At 45.6% G+C, this 15,513-nt stretch overlaps 1 long non-coding RNA gene across 1 annotated transcript; it reads right to left on the bottom strand.

Annotated features, from left to right (window-relative positions):
• Positions 1-3,445: 3,445 nt before the first annotated feature.
• Positions 3,446-8,378, bottom strand: LOC141166201 (uncharacterized). The gene is made up of 4 exons (XR_012251258.1): positions 8,046-8,378; positions 6,729-6,827; positions 5,949-6,097; positions 3,446-5,119 (listed from the first exon to the last, which is right to left on the bottom strand). It is a non-coding gene; the product is annotated as an uncharacterized lncRNA (long non-coding RNA).
• Between the last annotated feature and the right edge of the window lie 7,135 nt (positions 8,379-15,513).

A 15,513-nucleotide genomic window follows, 5' to 3' on the forward strand; every position in this document is an offset into this window, starting at 1 on the left:
TGGCAGCCCTGGTGGGACTTAATGGTATATCTTGTGGATATAAGTGATGGTAGCACCCCTTTAAATCCATCTGCTGTCCTGAATGTATTGAATGGACCTCATAGTGACTACAATGGAAGAAGAGGCAAATCTAGTGGGGAAAATTAGCTCAATCTCTGCCAATAACTTACTCTAGAAGTGTCATCTAATAGCTGCTTCACAGAAACGTTTATTAAATAAACCCAGGAACCACTAACCTCCACAAGAATAGGTTATTAACAATTCACCATTTCTTTAGTCAGATGTGAGCAAATCAATTTTGATTGGGCCCTTTTTTTAGACTGAGAAAACCTCTCAGACTTAGAGAAAACCTTAGACGCTTCTGAGAAGACTCTTAAAGGGAATCTTTCAGTAGGATCAACCCTCCTAAGCGGTCTACATGGGCATGTAGGTCATAAGAAGCTGAATAAAATAATACCTTGATATCTGTGATCTGATGTCTTATTCCAGAGAAATACAAGTTTTTCTTATATGTAAATGAGCTGTTCTGGGGTTATGGGCCAAACATTAATCTGCAAGATAATCTGCTGGTATACAGACTGGCACGGCAGATGCTGGCAGGTACGGCTCATATACAGACAGGCATGGCAGGTGCAGGCAGGTACGGCTGATATACAGACAGGCACGGAAGGTGCAGGCACGTACGGCTGGTATACAGACAGGCACGGCAGATGCAGGCAGGTACGGCTGATATACAGACAAGTACGGCAGGTGCAGGCAGGTACGGCTGGTATACAGACTGGCACAGCAGGTGCAGGCAGGTATGGATGATATACAGACAGGCAGGTGCTGGCGGGCACGGCTGGAATACAGGAACACAAGGCAAGTAAAGACAGACAGGTACAAGACAGATAAACTGACTGGCGGGTACATGGGACCTGAGAACTAGCGAGCGTGCAGACTACTGACAAAACACATTGCTCAGGCACCTCCCAACAGGTGGACGTGCCTTAAATAGGAAGTGTCTCTCAGGCATTAGCTGGGTACACTTTAGGATTGTGCGTTCTGTCCCTTTTAGAGACCGGGAACACGCGCGCCCTAAGCACAGTGCCCGGGAATCTACGAGCAATGTGCAGACCCCAGGCAGCAGGAGGAGGAGGAAGTGCGGGATATGAGCCTCGGCATTGAGTGAGTCGCCTTCCTTGCCGGGGAATGGGAGAAGCGTGCAGGGACGCCGGCGCTACAGATATGTTTCAACGTTGGATTCAAACCAGATAATCTCCAGATTTATTATCAAACTCATTGTGTGAAAGCAGGAAACAAATATTCAACTTTACAAATATTGTCCTTACATCAGTTACTGTCCCTTCTCAGTGGCTCTCACAATATAAATACACTATCTCAAACATACACAAGGATCAATTTGATAGGAAGTAATAGTTAACATTAATTTTTTTCACTTGATAAGGACACCAGTACAGCGTTGAAATGCGCTGTGAATAAAAAAAACCTTATTCTCATCATCATTTCTGAAGAATTTATTTACTCCAGCAGCGCAGCTTACCTATATGTTCATACAAATGGATAGAATAGTTAACATCTAGGTATTATTTGTGAATTGAGGAAGGAAACTAAAGAAAACAGTCACAAACATGGAGAGAAAATACAAACTCCTTGCAGATGATTCCCTTGGTCAGTTTAAATCCAAGACCCCAGCTGAAGCCACTGTGCTGTCGCCATAATAACATCTAATCTTATCTTTGCAATAAATATGAAGCTACAGAACAGAGTTGTATTGCAGCTGTGTTTTCAGGTTAAAGAGAACCTGTCAACATAATTATGTAAGGCAAAGTAAAGACATGGCTGTAATGGCGCTTTAATACTGATTAAATTGATACCTTTGGTGAAGAAATTAGATTTATGAAACTTGGTGGGATGATACACATGATTGGAATGCAAACCTTGAAGGCTACAACTTATTTATAAGAAACAGGCTTAACAAGAGGGAAGGAGGTGTTGCACTGTGTTACACCATGGCTGGCGCCCCTGCACAGTGTTCCCTTCCCCCTCCATGCAGGGACACCGGCTTACTCACCACCATGGCCCTCCAGCGTGGTCCCGGCATGCTCCCTATCTTCTCCTGTGCACGCCACACTGGTTCCTGGCGGTGTGCACGCTCCCCTGCTCTTAAAGGGGCAGCACGCACATGGTAAACCGCTGGGAGGCATTTAGTTAAAGTGTTCACCTGCAAGATGTCTCCCAGCCAATAGCTGGGAGGTACCTTGTATAAAAGGTACCCTCCCCAATTGGGAGGTGCCTGAGCAACCCCTATAGTTTAGTGTTAGGTGGTTTGGTGTGTGCAACTGTATGTTGCAAGGTCCCCCATCCCTAGTCTATTAGTAATTTTCCCATATCCTGGCGGTACCAGAACTGTTTCCCAAGTGGCCGTCCTGTCTGTACAGTCTGAACCTGCCTCAGTGGCCATCCTGTCAGCACAGTCTGAACCTGTCCCAGTGTCCGTCCTGTCTGCACAGTCTGTTCCTGTCCTAAGTGGCCGTCGTGCTCTGTATAGGAATCTGTATTAATGTCTCTGACACTTGGGGTCAGCTTCTACTGCCGGGAGCCGCCCTGGAGAGGCACCTGGCTGCTACCTGCCACACAGGCCTGACCTCACCACTAGAGGCCCCACTGAACATCAAGGTAGCTACTTAGTTACACCCCTACAGGGTAAGTCCAGTCAGTCACACAGTGGGTCCACGAACCACGTGCACCACGTGCACCACACATTGTATGTTAGGAAAGCGTATATCTCCACAGAGATCCAAGCTTCAGAGAATGGTAGCTCTGTAGAAACTATTTAGGTAAGAATACCCGGAGAGAAGAACAGAAAGGACATTATTGTAGGTGTTTACTATAGGCCACCTGGACAGACTGAAGATATGGATGAACTCTTTTTACATCAGATGTCTTTGTTCTCAAAAAGTGGTCATGGGAGATTTTAACTATCCAGGTATTTGTTGGGAATCTCTCTCAGGCAAAAGTAATGAGTCCAGAAAATTCTTATCTTCTCCCGTTACCAACTTTATCTTTCAAAAAGTAGAAGAGAGAACAAGAGGATCTGCCATCTTGAACCTAATTCTTACCAACAGGGAGATAATGGTTGAGGAAGTAAAGATGGCTGGGAATTTAGGAGACAGTGATCATGCTATCCTTGAATTTACGATTACAAGAGGAGGAAGACCTGCGAGGACTCAGACTTTAAGGTTCGACTTCAGAAAAGCATATTTTAATGGAATGAGAAGAGGGTAGGAAAGGTCCAATGGCTGGATGTTCTAAAGAACAGAAATGTCCAAGAAGGATGGGAGCTTTTGCTAAATGCTACAATAAGTAACAATATGTACAATAATGCTACAATGAGTGACAATCCTGAAAAAAGGAAGATTTGGAAGCATTTAAAGAGACCAGGATGGATGAACACAAAACTTAAACAGAAATGTATATAAAATGGAAAGAGGGAGGGCATATCTAAAGAAGAATATAATGCTGTCTGCAGGGAATGCAGGATAAGCGTTAGAAGAGCTAAAGCCAGTAATGAAGTGAGGCTTGCAAGGGAGGCCAAAAGCAATAAAAAAGGATTTGGGGGGTATGTCAAAAGCAAAAGAAAAGTCAAAGATGCTAAAAGATTTTTACAGATTGAAAAGGGTGAAGTGGTCAAAAATGATGTTGAGAAGGCCAAACTTTTAAATTCTTATTTTGCATCTGTGTTCTCTAAGAAAGCAAATGTAACATTAAGTGATCTTCACTGTTCTATCAAAGTAATAACAGAATCCACACTATATGTAAACAGAGAGATGGTGAAGGAACACTTAGCTAATTTAAATGAATTTAATTATCCTAGTCCAGGTGAATTACATTCTAGGGTACTGAACGAGATAGCAAAGGAAATTGCAGAACTACTAGTTAGAATGTCTGAAAATTCCTGGAGAACAGGATAAGTCCTAAAAGATTGGAGAAGGGCAAATATTGTCCCTATCTTCAAAAAAGGAAAGAAGATGGATCCAGGAAATTACAGGCCAGTGAGCTTTACTTCTAAACCAGGAAAGATCTTTGAACAAATTATTAAACAGCATGTATGTAAGTACTTGGATAAGAATACAGTAAGTAACCAGAGCCAGCATGGGCAAACAAGTCATGCCAAACTAATCTAATTTCCTTCTATGATGGATTCACTGACTGAGTGGATCAGAGAAATGTGGTAGATTTAGTATATCTCGACTTCAGCAAAGCATTTGATAAAGTATCTCATACTATCCTTATTGAAAAAATTGCCAAGTATGGGATTGACAAGGTTACTGTTAGGTGGATTCATAACTGGCTCAGTAATCGTACTCAAAGAGTGGTAATAAAGGGTTGCACATCCAATTGGAAGATTGTTTCAAGTGGGTACCACAAGGCTCTGTCTTGGCCTCAGTGTTATTCAACATTTTTTATAAATGATCTAGATAAGGAAACTGAAGGTTAACTAATTAAATTTGCAGACAATGCAAAGCTAGGAGCGATAGCTAACACTAGAGAAGACAAAGAAAGGATTCAGAAGGATCTAGGTAAGCTTGAACAATGGGCAGTGACAAATAGAAGGGCATTTAACAGGTAGAAATGCAAGATTCTACATCTGGGCAAGAAAATCGAAGATTACATCTACAGAATAGGAGGACTAGAACTAAGCAACAGCATGTGTGAAAAAGACTTGGTACACTAATAGATCACAGACTGTACATGAGTCAACAGTGCGATGCAGCAGCAAAAAAGGCAAACAGTTCTGGGAGTATTAAGAAACGCATAGAGTCTAGATCATGTGACGTAATTATCCCCCTTGGTCAGACCTCATCTGGAATACTGTGTCCAGTTCTGGGCACCACATTTTAAAAAATATATTGAAAAACTGAAGCAACTCTCTTCTATGATTCTATGATTTGTGGTTCTTCTTTAATCATCATTTTAAGCTTCTCTGCTATTTAGATTTCGGTGTGTGCACAGGGGCTGGACTCCAGACTGTGCAATGGGTCTTCTCCTCCTGTCTGTGATTCCTCAGCCTCTCTGTCCGCCTCCGCAGTCGTATAGTCATCTTGGCATGCAAGTCCTAGAAAGTTGAATAAAATGATACCTTGATATCTTTTTCTTATATGTAAATGAGCTGTTAAGATCTATGGACTGGACACAGATCTGTATGAAAATCTGCCTAAAGAGATTATTTTAAATAAAAGTGGGCATTATCTGTGTGAGACATGAAATGACTGATACTTTGCTCTCATAATGACACACAGGTCTACAGTGAGATCAGAACTAACACAGTATAGCAGAGATGACACTAAAATTAACTAACACAGTACTGCCAGAAGTGAACTTTGCTGTCAGCTCTGCTGCAGAGCTGTGCCTGATTATAGCCAACACAGTACAGTAGAGTTGAACCTTGTCTCATTATAAACACAATAAACACATTAGCAGGATGTCACTCCCACCCCATGGAATGCCCCATGCAGGATGTCACTTCCCCCCCATATAATGCCCCATACAGGATGTCACTTCCCCCCCATATAATGCCCCATGCAGGATTTCACGTCCCCCCCCATATAATGCCCCATGCAGGATGTCACTTCCCCCCATATAATGCCCCATACAGGATGTCACTCCCCCCCATATAATGCCCCATGCAGGATGTCACATCCGCCCCCCCCAGTCATATAATGCCCCATGCAGGATGTCACTCCTTCCCCCATATAATTCCCCATGAAGGATGTCACGTCCTCCCCCATATAATGCCCCATGCAGGATGTCACTCCCCCTCCATATAATGCCCCATGCAGGATGTCATCACCCCCCCATCATATAATGCCCCATGCAGGTTGTCATCACCCCCCCAATCATATAATGCCCCATGCGTCCATACATAAAGAAAAAAAATCAAATACCTCACTTCTCCTGACCTGCTGATGCTTATTCGGACTCCTCACCCGCGCCGGCGTCTTCCCGCTCTGCTCTGCCTGTGACGGCTCAGCAGAGGGCGCGGTGGAAAGACCTGAGATGTCACAGTCAGAGGACACGGAAGACACAGGAGCTGCTGCGGAAGCACGGGGAGAGGTAAGTATTGTGCCGCCGGCTGCTGGGGCCCTGAACAAGCGGGGGTGGTGTGCGCTGGCACCGCACCGCTCACGGGTCCCATAGCGCGCAGGGGTGCCTCACAGCGAGTGGGCCCCCCACCTGCTCAGGGCCCCGGCACGTGCCCGGGTGCGGCGGGTGCTGACGCCGGGCCTGGTGTCAATGACTGCCTTTTGGACATCTGGCAAGTCAGCAGTCTTCCCCATGATTGTGGAGCCTACTGAAACAGACTAAGGAACCTTTTTAAACGCTTAGGAAGCCTTTGCAGGTGTTTTTTGTTAATTATTTTAATTTATTGAGATAATGACTTTTGTGTTTTCATTGGCTGTAAGCAGAGGCGTAGCTAGGGTTTTGGTTCAGGGGGGGCGAAACTTCTGAGTGGGTTCCTAACCAGGTAACCCTGATTACAACTATAGTGGCGCACCCAGATAGTGGATGTAGGAGAACCTCAGCAGATGACCGCGCTGTTACTAAAAATAATCTCTATGCAAAGACCAGCACTGATATTACTGCCATATGGTGACATATATTGATAGATGTCAGTCCTGCAGAATATATAAGAGATCACACCACAGTTATATATATTAACTTACAGCTGACGTTCTTTCTGATTAAATTGTTCACTTTTCCAGTCTTTTCCATCTGGCCCAGACTGACACGACAACGCCTCCATCCAGGACTCAGTCTCAGGTCTGCAGAGATCACAACAAAGACACATTTGACTCCTTACATTTCAGGCATCGTCCCCATCTATTACCAACCTGCACAAACCCCTCATCCTGTTGATAATCCAATACTGAGCCTCTGTTGCTGTACTTGTCCCTATTACTGCACCTACTATGTTCCCTCTAAATGGTAAAACAAACCTCTAGAATATAGTAATGGACTATGCAAGTGCCCTAGAAAACAGTGCCCACATTTTGCCCCCTAGAAAGTAATAGTGCCCTCTGTGTGCCCCTTTGACAGTCACAATAACCTGAGTTCCCCTATAACGATAAGTGCCCACTTAACATTTAATAATGTCCTGAGTCTCCCCCCATGTACAGCTCCCCTATACACAGTATAATGCCCCCTCACTGTATAGTACCCCCACACACAGTATACTGACCCCTTAGTAGCCCCCAAACTGATGTCTCCAACACTGTATGATGGCCCTCACACTATACAAAGACCCCACATAATCTCCCACACTGTATGACCCTAACTGTAATCCCCACACTGTATAAATAGCCTCCATATAGTATAATGCACCAGATAGTCCTCAATATAGTATAATCCCCTCACCCCCCATAGGCAGTCTGTAGCATAATCCCCTCACCCCCCATAGGCAGTCTGTAGCATAATCCCCTCACCCCCTATAGGCAGTCTGTAGCATAATCCCCTCACCCCCCCATAGGCAGTCTATAGCATAACCCCCTCACCCCCATAGGCAGTCTGTAGCATAATCCCCTCACCCCCCATAGGCAGTCTGTAGCATAATCCCTTCACCCCCATAGGTAGTCTGTAGCATAATCCCCTCACCCCCTAAGGCAGTCAGTAGCATAATTCCCCTCACCCCCCATAGGCAGTCTGTAGCATAATTCCCCTCAATCCTCATAGGCAGTCTGTAGCATAATTCCCCTCAATCCCCATAGGCAGTCTGTAGCATAATCCCCCCCCCCACCCCTCCATAGGCAGTCTGTAGCATAATCCCCTCACCCCCATAGGCAGTCTGTAGCATAATTCCCCTCATCCCCCATAGGCAGTCTGTAGCATAATTCCCCTCAATCCCCATAGGCAGTCTGTAGCGTAATCCCCCCACCCCTCCATAGGCAGTCTGTAGCATAATACCCTCACCCCCCATAGGCAGTCTGTAGCATAATCCCCCCCTCCCCAATAAGAAAAAATAAATAAATAAGCACAATGCTCACCTCTCTCTCCTCCTCGTTCCCCTGCTGCTCCGAGTGCTTGGCCCGCACAAATCTTCAGCACAGCTGGCCGGGCGCCAAGTGATGATGTCAGTGACGTCAGACACAGAGGACGCTATGGACACTGATGGGAGAGAGAGCGTTGCTCCCTCTCCCATCACTGAGCTTGCGGTGACGTGCAGAGAAAGGGGGCGATGCTGGCATCAGGGGCCCCCCATCCTGCTCAAGGGCCCCATAGCAGCCGCTGGGCAGTGCAGGGACATCGGGTCTCCCTGCTCTGCCCAGAGTGTAACTGTAGCGGCGTGCTGCTACAGTTACAATAGCGTAGCTCCGGATGGGCCCCCTCAGAGCGCGGGGCCTGGGTCGACCACCCCCTCTGCTTCCCCGGTAGCTACGCTACTGGCTGTAAGCCATAATCATCAACATTAACAGAAATAAACACTTGAAATAGATCCCTCTGTGTAATGACTCTATATAATAGATCACTCTGTTTGTAATGACTCTATATAATATATGAGTTTCACTTTTTGTATTGAAGAACTGAAATAAATTAACTTTTTGATGTTATTCTAAGTTTGTGAGATGCACCTGTACATGATGACTGCTCAATCTGCTTAAGCTGTGTATAGGAGGGTGGTGCCAAGCTGACTTTTTGCCTGGGGTGCAGGAAAACCTAGATTCGCCTCTGTCCATAGTTTGCAGCCTCCAGTTTAAACTCTGAGATTTCGCAACCCGCTAATGATAGGGTGAAAGGGTGAAAAGCAGACATAAACAGAGACGCTCTCAGTAATCATCTCACATTCTTCTATTACCAAACATTACGTAGGATATTTCTAGTGTTTGTGTCACCGAATGCCCTACACTAAGTGACTCAGCGTTCAGCATTGTCCCTATCCTGTACCTGGTGTGACAGGGGTGCTGCGAGGACTTTATTATGTCTGCAGTGTTTTCTGGGGCTATGTCACTGGGAAGGTTTGAGGACAGCAGAGAGGCAGATAGCAGTAGTTTTCCAGTTAATGTTGATCCTGTAACGTGATGTTACTCAGACCAACGAAAAACTCTGTAAATCATTAGCTTGACCTGAAATCATCTCTATATACAAGCATGCATATATTCTTTCTGTTACAAAATGTTTAGGTTCATAGTGTAACACTTCACATTCTTCCACGTTTTCCACACAACACTGAGGAACTGCCAAATAATAAATGCTCTAATATAAAAGGGTGGGAAATATTTTGATGGGTCACAGAATGTTCCTGAATGGCAGCTGCTCACAGCAAACAGAGAACCACAAATAACTGCTCAACCACCTGCCATCATCTACTTTTATTATATAACCTTGTAATAAAAAACCTATGAAAGGTCATTATGGGCCTGAGAAATAAACCTCATATAGCAATCAACTCCAGACTGACCTCAAATGGCATGTGGAAGATATTAGTCAACCTATAGAATTGGGTGGATCACCTTGGCCTAGTATGTAATCTCCTAAAAACTAGAAATGCATCATACTTTTCACTTGCATGATAAAAATGAACCCATTACTGTAGGCTGAACATAATTTAGTGTCGAAATGGAAGTGTCCTTTTAATAAGGGGCATGTGGTGCCTCTGATGTCATAAGTCAGTAGGAGCATGACATGATGATGTAATGTTACATTTACTACCCTGTAGTCCTCCATATTCATGAGCTCTGTATAACCCCACCCAAGCTACTGATTGGCAGATTTCTGCCAGTACAGTAGTGTGGGCGAGGTTATACAGCTCAGCATTCAGAGAACTGGTAGATCTGCAGCACAGAAAACTGTGATTTTATAAAAAAAACACATCACATAGCTCAGTAAGGAATACATCCCAGAGACATAACTATAGTAGCTGCAGACTTTGGAGTCGCACACGGGACATAGAGCATAGGAGGGCCTAAAAGTCCCTTTGGCCTGTTGAGAAGACCAATGCTATTAATGCAAAACCAAAGAAAGGAGCCGGTGTAACAGGCCAGAGTATACCCCATCCAGACTATACCCGGGTTTAAAACAGCCTAAATTGGATTATACCCTGGGGTATAAACTGGCCAGGGCAGCCACTTGGAATTTCAGGGCTCCATACTGTCAAAATTTCTGAGCCCGCTTGAGATTTCGTCCAGTCTCCATCCCAGCTCCGCCTCCACCCCTTGAACCTTCCAAAGTTCCACCACCCACTCTTGAAAAAACTCCACTTCTGCACCATGACCTCATCAATCACTCATTAACAGTTCCCATCGAACACCAGATCACATACATAGCCATCAGCTTTTGTTTTGGCCAAAAGATTTCTTAAGCCGCCACCACAACAAGGTAGACTCTTCTGGCCGGGCCCTACTCTACTCTAACCTATTAAACATTTCTTAAAATATCCAATCCTCTTTTTTAGGTATATTTCATTTCTTTTTCTTTAAGAGAATGTGTCACATACATTTTTTTAAATTAATTGTAACCAGATTGTGACAATTTTTTTTAGAATCTGTATTTCTGATTGCTGATTTCATCAATCATTCCCTCCCCTCCCCAACCAAAATGTATAAGCTCCTAGAGAATCCTGAGCGCGGCCGCCTGATGTTGTAATTCGGCATTTGGTTTTGCAGCATCGCTCAGGATCATCCAGTAGCTTAGAAATTTTGGTTGAGGGTTGGAAGGGGGGAGGGGAGGGAATGATTGCATCACAATCACGTACTGAAATGGTGGACAAGTTAATACATGGACTTTTTTTCACTTAAAAACCTATAAATTATAGAATATAAATATACCTCAAAACATAACTCAAAGTGATAATATAAAAAAATTGTCCCTACCTGTCTGCAGAGGTTGGCACCCTCTTGAAACAAAATTGGCGCCCCGCTCCGCAGTCACTCACCAGAGTCCCCTCAGAAGCCTCCCTCTCACCAGCCTCCCCCTCACCAGCCTCCCTCTCACCAGAATCCCCCTCACCACTCTCCCCCTCACCAGAACCCCTCAGCAGCCTTACTCTCATCAGCGTCCCCTCAGCAGCATCTCCTCAGCAGCATCCCTATCATCAGCCTCCCCCTAGCAATCTCTCCCTCACCAGCCTCCCCCTCACCAGCATCCCCTCAGCAGCCTCCCTTTCATTAGCCTCCCTCTCATCAGCCTCCCCTGAGCAGCATCCCCTCAGTAGCCGCCCTCTCATCAGCCTCTCCTCAGTTGCCTCCTTCTCATCAGCTTCCCCCTCACTAGCCTCCCCTCAGCAGCATCCCCTCAGCAGCCTCCCCTCAGCAGCCTCCCTCTCATCAGCTTCCCCTCAGCAACATCCCCTCACTAGCCTTCCTCTCATCAGCCTCCCCTCAGCAGCATCCCCTCAGTAGCCTCCCTCTCATCAGCCTCCCCTCGGTAGCCTCCCTCTCATCAGCCTCACTAACAAACACACACACAATGCCTTGCCTAACACACACAGGCAGACACACACAATGCCTTCCCTGAGACACACACACAGACAGACACACAATGCCTTGCTTGAGAGACACACACACACACCCACACTTGCCTGACCGGCCGCTGCTGTCCCCGCAACAGATTGAAGATGAGGCCGCACAGCCACACAGCTTGTCACAGGACCATGGTGCACCCGGCCGCGGATTAAAGGTACAGCACTCATTTCCGTCCACCAGGTTCATCATGCGACAAACTGTTGCCACTAAGAGGCCCGGTAAGCAGAAGCAAAGAAAGGGGGGGCAACGGGCCATGGGCTTGGGGCCCCCGCTGGTGGGGCCCCCCTTTTTGCTTCTGGTCACCGGGCCCCATGCAGTAGTAAGGGCAGTAATGCCCTGATGGCAGCCCTGAAACTGGCCTAGGCCAAACTATATCCGGGGGTATGAACTGGCCTAAGCCATTTCATACCCCCTCAGGCCAGATTATACCGCCCAGTATCCCAGGCTGCAGTGCTTGCTGCCTTTTCAGTGGTAAACCTTAGTGTTAAACTCTTAGAAGCTTGATGACAGCTAACTGGGCTTGCAGGCAGAAGGTGAGATGGGGGTAACACTGGTTGCCGCAGTAGGAATATTGTTAGTTTGTTGTGACGGCCCCCAGAGTCACAAACAGGTGTGTGGGTGGGGGAGGGGAACATTAGGACCAGTTAACATTTGTTCACTCATATTAATGGCCTTTGTGCTAAATACAAAAATTACATTTCTGCAAAGTACACAGTAAAGTCGATTTGATACTTCCTGGGCGAAAGCTTCAACTTTACAATACCCAGCTGACTTGAGCAGCCAATGGTTTTTATAGCATGTGGGGGGAGACAGAAGAGCTGGACAGAAAAAACAAGAATGACCATTGGAGCAGCATTTGTCAGAGGAGCATAGACACATTTGGTATTTTTGGTGTGTCATCTACATCTCTGGATAAAGGTTTTAAATGCTTAAGTTTCCTATGAAAAACTAAAAATAATCATGGACTCACGTAATGCATTGCTGCTGTTCCAGCGATGTAAGCGCTGTGTCTACTAGTGCTCGCATTGCATTGTTAGGTCAAGTGAGCGCTGGCGCGTTCTTATTTTAGTTTACATCTGTCACTTTAGCATTTAAAAAGGGTTTGACTAGACCTGGACAATTCTTTTTGAATTCTTCCAGTATGAAAACCAAACAAAAAGCACACTTATCTCTCAGACTTGTGTCTCTCCTCTGTACCAAGCGATGTGTCCCCCCCAGTGATCTCGTGACTTAGGCTGTGTGCCCACGATGCGTTTTTTAAGCGTTTCCGCAGCATCAAAATTCTGCAGAAACGCTTAAAAAAGCATGGTAGATGGCCTGCCATGTTCCCCAATGATAATCCGCATGTGCTGTGAACATGCTGCGGAAATTTCCGCTGCAGATTATCATTGCGGAAAAAAACGCAGCACTACCAATTATTTTGCGGAAGCGCTGCGTTTTTGCCACCATTGACTTTCATTGGAACGCATGGAATCCGCATCACTGGATCTGTACATGCGCATTCCATGTGTTTCAATGTGCGGATGGTACCTGGGTCTGGAGGAGAGGAGATTCTCCTCTGGACCCGGGTACCATAGAACCTGTGAAAAAAAGAATAAAATAAAAAATAAATATTATACTTACCTTCTGATGGCCCCCGGTGTGCTTGTCTTCGCTTGTCGGCAGCTCGCGGTGGACTGAAGGACCTGCCGTCACATGACTAAATGACGTCAGCGCAGGTCCTTCAGTCCACCGCAGGTCCTTCAGTGTAGTGTATCGCGAGCTGCCGGCAAGCCAGGACGGAGCGAAGCAAGACTCCGGGGGCCATCAGAAGGTAATTATATTTTTAATTTTTATTTTTTACCATTCTTTCGGTCACACTATATAAATCCATGCCGTTTGCATGGATTTATGTAGTGTGACCACGTTGTCAAGCACTTTCCAAGTAATGCTAAAATCGCTTGGAAAGCGCTTGACAACCCGCATGCGGAAATGCATGTGTAGAACGCTTCACTTCCGCATGTCCCTGGCAGGAAAACGCATGTACAATCTGCATGTACAATCCGCATGCGTTTTTTCTGCCAGGGAGATGCAGAAACGCTCAGGAAAAAATCCTGAGCATTTCTGCATCGTGGGCACATAGCCTTAGTTTACATGTATGAGTACTTCCTGACATCCACGAATAGGCTGCAGCACTCACGTGACATAAGCAATGTCACAAGATCACCAGGGGGACACAGCGCTCGATGCGGAGGAGCAACACTTATCAGAGATAAACTGGGGACATTCAAAAGCGAATGTCCAGTAGTGTACTGTAACTAAACTATTGTATTTTTTTTTATTGCTGCCTCATAAAAACTCTCAAGATCTGTGGGGGTTTGGACTGACAAGCAGCAGCATTTACTCAAAACTGTACATTAATAGTTTGCAGAATTTACTCCAACTGTGGACTTACAGGCAGACAAATTTGCACCAGACTGTGCACTGACTGGTGGCAGCATTTACACTAGAGTGTCCACTGACTGGTGGCAGACTTTACAATAGACTGTGCACTGACTGGTGGCAGACGTTACAATAGACTGTGCACTGACTGGCGGGAGCATTTACACTAGACTGTACACTGACTGGCGGAAGGATTTACACTAGACTGTGCACAGACTGGTGGCAGCATTTACACTACAGTGTGCACCGACTGGTGGCAGCATTTACACTAGAGTGTGCACTGACTGGTGGCAGCATTTACACTAGAGTGTGCACCGACTGGTGGCAGCATTTACACTAGACTATGCACAGACTGGTGGCAGCATTTACACTAGACTATGCACAGACTGGTGGCAGCATTTACACTAGAGTGTGCACTGACTGGTGTCAGACTTTACAACAGACTGCGCACTAACCGGTAAAATTATTGTATAGGGGCCTAGTTATTTGTATGTGGGATACAAAGCTTAATAATTGTATAGAAGGTATAGAGGTACATAATTATTGTATGCGGGCACCAAAATGAAGATAATTATTGTATGGGGGCACAAAGGGGGAGATAATTATTTTGTGGGAGCATTATTACTGCCTAGAAGAATAGAGTGGGCACTATATGTTACTGTGTGGGCACAAAATAGGGGTACGTGAAAGGGGGTTGGAATTATTGCCGTGTAGGGCACTATAGAGTTTGTTTAGAGGCTGGTAAAAGTGAATAGGGTACTGAAAAAGTGATTAACCTAAAATTCCTGTGTGTTGTATTCTGCAAAAACAAGAAAAATTAGCCAGGGAGTTCTGGGCCAGATGGAGAAGAACAGAGAAAATGAATGAGTACAATCAGTGAGAACGTCACTGGTGAATCACTAGATTTACCTGTACAATATATACAGTACAGACCAAAAGTTTGGACACACCTTCTCATTTAAAGATTTTTCTGTATTTTCATGACTATGAAAATTGTACATTGCACACTCTTGGCATTCTCTTGATGAGCTTCAAGATGTAGTCACCGGAAATGGTCTTCCGACAATCTTGAAGGAGTTCCCAGAGATGCTTAGCACTTGTTGGCCCTTTTGCCTTCACTCTGCGATCCAGCTCACCCCAAACCATCTCGATTGGGTTCAGGTCTGGTGACTGTGGAGGCCAGGTCATCTGGCGTAGCACCCCAACACTCTCCTTCTTGGTCAAATAGCCCTTACACAGCCTGGAGGTGTGTTTGGGGTCATTGTCCTGTTGAAAAATAAATGATGGTCCAACTAAACGCAAACTGGATGGAATAGCATGCCGCTGCAAGATGCTGTGGTAGCCATGCTGGTTCAGTATGCCTTCAATTTTGAATAAATCCCCAACAGTGTCACCAGCAAAGCACCCTCACACCATCACACCTCCTCCTCCATGCTTCACGGTGGGAACCAGGCATGTCCATCCATTCACCTTTTCTGCATCGCACAAAGACACGGTGGTTCCAACCAAAGATCTCAAATTTGGACTCATCAGACCAAAACACAGATTTCCACTGGTCTAATGTCCATTACTT

Source organism: Phyllobates terribilis, unplaced genomic scaffold, assembly GCF_046119375.1.
Source record: "Phyllobates terribilis strain yellow unplaced genomic scaffold, ASM4611937v1 Scaffold_1__5_contigs__length_1240528914, whole genome shotgun sequence".
NCBI classification, from domain to species: Eukaryota; Metazoa; Chordata; class Amphibia; order Anura; family Dendrobatidae; genus Phyllobates; species Phyllobates terribilis.